We start from the raw sequence: 7790 nt of genomic DNA on the forward strand, positions 1-7790 counted from the left end.
TCATGAGCACAAGTTGATGATGGCCATATCATGTCACATATTTTGATTGCATGTGATGTTTATCTTTTATGCATCTTATTTTGCTTAGTACGGCGGTAGCATTATAAGATGATCCCTTACTAAATTTCAAGGTATAAGTGTTCTCCCTGAGTATGCACTGTTGCTACAGTTCATCGTGCTGAGACTCCACTTGATGATCGGGTGTGATAAGCTCTACGTTCACATACAACGGGTGCAAGCCAGTTTTGCACACAAAGAATACTCAGGTTAAACTTGACGAGCCTAACATATGCAAATATGGCATCGGAACACTGAGACCGAAAGGTCGAATGTGAATCATATAGTAGATATGATCAACATAGTGATGTTCACCATTGAAAACTATTCCATCTCGCGTGATGATCGGACATGGTTTAGTTGATTTGGATCACGTGATCATTTAGATGACTAGAGGAATGTCTATCTAAGTGGGAGTTCTTAAGTAATATGGTTAATTGAACTTTAATTTATCATGAACTTAGTCCTGATAGTTATTTTGCATGTCTATGTTATTGTAGATCAATGGCCCGTGCTACTGTTCCTTTGAATTTTAATGCATTCCTAGAGAAAGCTAAGTTGAAAGATGATGGTAGCAATTACACGGACTGGGTCCGTAACTTGAGGATTATCCTCATTGTTGCACAAAAGAATTACGTCCTGGAAGCACCGCTAGGTGCTAGGCCTGCTGCACACGCTTCTGATGATGTTAAGAATGTCTGGTAGAGCAAAGTTGACGACTACTTGATAATTGAGTGTGTCCTGCTTTACGGCTTTGAATCGGGACTTCAAAGACGTTTTGAACGTCATGGAGCATATGAGATGTTCCAAGAGTTGAAGTTAATATTTTAAGCAAATGCCCGAGTTGACAGATATGAAGTCTCCAACAAGTTCTATAGCTACAAAATGGAGGAGAATAGTTCTGTCAGTGAACACATACTCAGAATGTCTGGGTACCATAACCACTTGACTCAGCTGGGAGTTAATCTTCCTGATGATAGTGTCATTGACAGAGTTCTTCAATCACTGCCACCAAGCTATAAAAGCTTCATGATGAACTATAATATGCAAGGAATGACGAAAATGATCCCTGAGCTCTTCGCAATGCTAAAGGCTGTAGAGGTAGAAATCAAGAAGGAGCATCAAGTGCTGATGGTTAACAAGACCATTAGTTTCAAGAAAAAGGGCAAAGAGAAGAAAGGGAACTTCAAGAAGAACGACAAGAAAGTTGTTGCTCAGGAGAAGAAACCCAAGTCTGGACCTAAGCCTGAAACTGAGTGCTTCTACTACAAAGGGACTGGTCACTGGAAGCGGAACTGCCCCAAGTATTTGGCAGATAAGAAGGATGGCGAAGTGAAAGGTATATTTGATATAAATGTTATTGATGTGTACCTTACTAATGCTCATAGTAGCGCCTGGGTATTTGATACTGGTTATGTTGCTCATATTTACAACTCGAAATAGGGGCTACAGATTAAACGAAGATTGGCTAAGGACAAGGTGACGATGCGCGTCGGAAATGGTTCCAAGGTCGATGTGATTGCCGTCAGCACGCTACCTCTACATCTACCTTCGGGATTAGTTTTAGACCTGAATAATTTTTATTTGGTGCCAGTGTTGAGCATGAACATTATATCTAGATCTTGTTTGATGCGAGACGGTTATTTATTTAAATCAGAGAATAATGGTTGTTCTATTTATATGAGTAATATCTTTTATGGTCATGCACCCTTGCTGAGTGGTCTATTTTTATTTAATCTCGATCATGATGATACACATGTTCATAATATTGAAGCCAAAAGACGCAAAGTTGATAATGATAGTGCAACTTATTTGTGGCACTGCCGTTTAGGTCATATCAGTGTAAAGCACGTGAAGAAACTCCATGCTGATGGGCTTTTGGAATCACTTGATTATGAATCACTTGGTGCTTGCGAACCGTGCCTCATGGGAAAGATGAATAAAACTCCGTTCTGTGGAACAATGGAACGAGCTACTGACTTACTGGAAATAATACAGACTGATGTATGCGGTCCAATGAGTGTTGAGGCTCGTGGCGGGTATCGTTATTTTCTTACCTTCACAGATGATTTGAGTATATATGGTTATATCTACTTAATGAAGCATAAGTCTAAAACATTTGAAAAGTTCAAAGAATTTCAAAGTGAAGTGGAAAATCATCGTAACAAGAAAATAAAGTTTCTACGATCTGATCGTGGAGGCGAATATTTGAGTCACGAGTTTGGTCTTCATTTAAAACAATGTGGAATAATTTCACAACTTACGCCACCTGGAACACCACAGCAAAATGGTGTGTCTGAACGTCGTAACCGTACTTTATTGGATATGGTGCGATCTATGATGTCTCTTATTGATTTACCGCTATCATTTTGGGGTTATGCTTTAGAGACGGCTGGATTCACTTTAAATAGGGCACCATCAGAATCCGTTGAGACGACGCCTTATGAACTATGGTTTGGCAAGAAACCAAAGTTGTCGTTTCTTAAAGTTGGGGGCCGCGATGCTTATGTGAAAAAGCTTCAACCTGATAAGGTTGAACCCAAATCAGAGAAGTGCGTCTTCATAGGATACCCAAAGGAAACTATTGGGTACACCTTCTATCACAGATCCGAATGCAAGATATTCGTTGCTAAAAATGGATCCTTTCTAGAGAAGGAGTTTCTCTCGAAAGAAGTGAGTGGGAGGAAAGTAGAACTTGATGAGGTAATTGTACCTTCTCCCGAATTGGAATGTAGTTCATCACAGAATTCGGTTCGAGTGATTCCTACACGAATTAGTGAGGAAGCTAATGATGATGATCATGAAACTTCAGATCAAGTTACTACAGAACCTCGTAGGTGTTCCAGAGTACGATCCGCACCAGAGTGGTAGGGCAATCCTATTCTGTAAGTCATGTTACTAGACCATGGTGTACCTACGAACTATGAGGAAGCGATGATGAGCCCAGATTCCGCGAAATGGCTTGAGGCCATGAAATCTGAGATGGGATCCATGTATGAGAACAAAGTGTGGACTTTGGTGGATTTGCCTGATGATCGGCAAGCCATAGAAAATAAGTGGATCTTCAAGAAGAAGACCGACGCTGATGGTAATGTTACTGTCTACAAAGCTTGACTTGTTGCGAAAGGTTTTCGATAAGTTCAAGGAGTTGACTACGATGAGACTTTCTCACCCGTAGCAATGCTTAAGTCTCTCCGAATCATGTTAGCAATTGATGCATTTTACGATTATGAAATTTGGCAGATGGATGTCAAAACTGCATTCCTGAATGGATTTCTGGAAGAAGGGTTGTATATGATGCAACCAAAAGGTTTTGTCGATCCAAAGGGTGCTATAAAGTGTGCAAGCTCCAGCGATCCATTTATGGACTGGTGCAAGCCTCTCGGAGTTGGAATAAACGCTTTGATAGTGTGATCAAAGAAGATGGTTTTATACAGACTTTTGGAGAAGCTTGTATTTACTAGAAAGTGAGTGGGAGCTCTCTAGCATTTCTAATATTATATGTGGATGCCATATTTTTGATTGGAAATGATATAGAATTTCTGGATAGCATACATGGATACTTGAATAAGAGTTTTTCAATGAAAGACCTCAGTGAAGCTGCTTACATATTGGGCATCAAGATCTACAGAGATAGATCAAGACGCTTAATTGGACTTTCACAAAGCACATACCTTGATAAAGTTTTGAATAAGTTCAAAATGGATTAGTCAAAGGAAGAGTTCTTGCATGTGTTACAAGGTGTGAAGTTGAGTCAGACTCAATGCTCGACTACTGCAGAAGATAGAGAGAAAATGAAAGTCATTCCCTATGCTTTAGCCATAGGTCTATCATGTATGCAATGTTGCGTACCAGACCTGATGTGTGCCTTGCTATAAGTATAGCAGAGAGGAACCAAAGTAATCCCGGAGTGGAGCATTGGACAGCGGTCAAGAACATCCTGAAATACCTGAAAAGGACTAAGGATATGTTTCTCATTTATGGAGGTGACAAAGAGCTCGTCATAAACGGTTACATCGATGCAAGCTTTGACACTGATCCGGATGACTCTAAGTCGCAATCCGGATATGTATTTTTATTGAATGGTGGAGCTGTTATTGGGTGCAGTTCCAAGCAAAGCGTCGTGGCGAGATCTACGTGTGAAGTAGAGTACATAGCTGCTTTGGAAGCAACAAATAAAGGAGTCTGGATGAAGAAGTTCATATCCGATCTAGGTGTCATACCTAGTGCATCGGGTCCAATGAAAATATTTTGTGACAATACTGGTGTAATTGCCTTGACAAAGGAATCTAGATTTCACAAAAAGAACCAAGCACATCAAGAGACGCTGATGTCTACTATGCAACTTTATTCTTGTAGATACACACTACTAGGGAAAACCCTAGTAGTAGCGCTTGAAATATGCATAGCAGTAGTGCTCGTAGCAGCGCTACTACTATCGCGCTATAGCTAACATGTAGCAGTAGCACTTTTTGCCCAGCGCTACTGCTATACCTAGTTAGCAGTAGCGGGGGTTCTTGAAAAGCGCTGCTGATAATAGTAAGTAGCAGTAGCGTTTCTTTTGAAAAGTGCTACTGCTTATTTTTCCTGTATTTTTTAAATTGCAACTTTTTTGTTGTATTTGTGTAGATTTCATATACTGTATTTTCATCATATGATTTTATCACCATGATTTGTTAGTATATACAATAGTGGGTGAAATGAATGTTGATTAGGTTCATAGTCATTACCACCGGTCATAGGCATAGTGTAGCACATCATTATCTTCACACTCATTCTAGCTAGCTAATCACCACCAACACTAGGTACGGTAGCTATCTGATCACCACCGACACTAGCTAATAATAATCATCATAGTCATTATCACCAACACTAGCTATTTAATCATCATAGTCATAGTGTAGCACATCATCATCTTCAAACTCATTCTAGCTAACTAATCACTCATGCTGCTCTCTCTCTCAGGTAAAATAGAATAAAACATGTGTAACACTCCTACTTCATCATATTGGAGAATGCAGATGAATCTGTCTCCTAATTGTGGGTTGCACTTCTGATTGCTGCCCCCAAGTACTTCTCTGCGGTCATTCACAATCTTGTTCCAGTCTTTGACTATTAAGACTTGCTCTCTTTTAGAAATCCTAAATGCACTAATGTACATTGTAGGATGTCTTGGCCGCATGCCAACCATGGAGATGAGACCTTTAGCCTCGATCCACTGAGGCACAACTATCATCGGAAGTCCCTGTTGAATAACATCGTAGTAACATACTTAGCAATGAAGTTTAGCTTATAAAGTAATGTATGCAAAAGATGCACAGAGGAAAAACAGTAAAAATCTTACCATCTTTTCTAAATAGATGTGACCGTAGTTCAGTACAAACACTATTGGTCGCACGTTTTCAGTACTAAGATTTTCAAATCCAGGAAAATAATTTGTCTTCATAGTATGAAGATCCTCAAGCCATGAAACATAATGACTTATCTCCTCGTAGTTTAGTTCAACCGTGGGACAGTAGTAGGTCATGTCTACCAAGCGCCGGACAGGTTTTCTTCATGAAAATAAGCTGTCAATAGAAATTAGTTGTCAACTATTTTTGGATAAACAATATCCAAGACATAAATATGGTTGAGAAACTCACATAATGGTAGAAGTGGAGGCGTTTGCACATCGACCCAGATGTCTATATTACCTTCAAATTCATCTTCCGGACGAATATCAAAGGTGATAACCATATTAGGCTCAAATGCACAAGCCTTGCATAGTGCTCTCCAATTTTTGCATTCAAAATGGGAGTAGGTGTCTGCATTGTATAATTTTGCGGCAAAAGTATAACCATGCTCGGTCCTCAAGTGAACTTTCTTTACCTCCATACTTTCCATAGTACTAAAACCAATCTTATCCAAGACATAGATTCTTGCATGATAGAGGATACACTAGTAGAATTCTAAAAAAATTAAAATTATAAGTTGAAGCAAAAAAAGCAGAAGTAGCAGAAGTCATGCTTAATTACGAAAAAAGACTTGTCATTTTGACTTACTGTATCCACTTCGAAGTTCTCATCTAGCACGATGCTGAAGTGCCTACCACCAACTAGGTGAGGCGTGTCACACATGCCACGCTCGTTTTCACAGTATTCGCACATTCCAAATTTCCTTTCGTCGTCAGACATTTCCTATATATGTTCATATTTGAAACGTTGAAAATCAGTTGAAGGCAATTGCTCGGGTGTAGAGGAAGTAGAGGTTCATAATTCGAAGATTAAACTTGTACAATTCAATATATGTACTACAAAAACTAAATTAGATCATTATTATTCAGCACGAGTTGACTATCGGCCCGTCGAGTCTTTTTTTTGAAAACTCTCAGCTCACATGGTGTATATATTCGACCATTGGTGATGGTTGCTCCTCCCTTCATCCCCGAGTGCATTCAACCAAAATGTCTAGCACACGGGAATGAAGGAGAAGCGACCCCGACGACAACAGTCATCATTATTCTTCTCTCACATATGGTGGACACACTCCCACACTCATTTTTTGATTGTCATGTATGGGGCCTCGACAGACTTAAAGTCAACCTGATATGTCATTTAATTATCTTTCTAGAAAATCTAGGCCACTCGATATTTCCTACATATTCTAGCACAAGTCATGCCAGAGTTCATGGAAAAATCCGGAATGACCTTTGCTAAAAAAGGACATATCGAGCGCCTGAAATTTGCCGGAACGAAAATTAATCAACACTCAAACAAAACATAGGCCACTCGGAGGTGTAACCTGCAAACATGGCCGGCCACTTGGAATTCAAAGTAGGAGTAGTTTTCCAATTAGAGCATTGAATAAGCAAAACCAAATGTAAAATAAATAAGTATTCAAATTAGCATGCATTCAATAAGCAAAACTAAATCATCTCTTTCGTCCATACATCATCGAATATTATCACTAATACATCTCGAATAGTATCATACATATAACATCACTAATATAGCTAAAACCCTAGCGAACGACGGGTATTGGCACGGGCGATGGACACCCAAAGAGAAGGAACCATCACAGGATCATAGCTCCGGTGAGATCCCTGAAGAACCTGCCAGGTATTGGAGAACCTGCCCTCCAACACAACCATGTAGCGACGGACGTGCTTGTCCTCCTCGCTGACATGGTGACGTACCACCTCCATGGGGTCCTCAAGCCTCCGCACCGTCACTGGCCCACGCGATTGCCACCAAAGAAGGTTCGGGTCAACGACGGGCTGACTCCTCACCAAGCTGCGCCGCCCGGAAGGTAGTACCTCCCAGTACCAGCCCGGCGGAGCCCAGTCCCGGACATGGCACCTCTGATCAAGCAAGTGTCCTTTGCTGAGTCGACGACGAGGATGCGGGATATGCATCGTCGACGTCGATGCGGGAATAAATGCTTTAACTAAAAAATAACAACAAATTTGACATGTTGAACATGGTTCGATCATAACTAGGGTTCATACTACATTATTCTAAGATTAAACACCTAAAATACCTAAATTATATTAAGTACACCTAATTAAAAACCTACATTTTGAACATGGTTTGATCATAACTAGCTAGGGTTCATACTACATTATTCTAAAATTAAACACCTAAGATCATAACCTACTACATTATTCTAAGATCTAACCTAAAATTTTCAACTAGCTAGGATTAAAAATTAACTACGGAGGAGGAGGGAGGAGGGAGGAGGAGTACCTCTCGGTG

Source organism: Triticum dicoccoides, chromosome 5B (assembly GCF_002162155.2).
Source record: "Triticum dicoccoides isolate Atlit2015 ecotype Zavitan chromosome 5B, WEW_v2.0, whole genome shotgun sequence".
NCBI lineage: Eukaryota > Viridiplantae > Streptophyta > Magnoliopsida > Poales > Poaceae > Triticum > Triticum dicoccoides.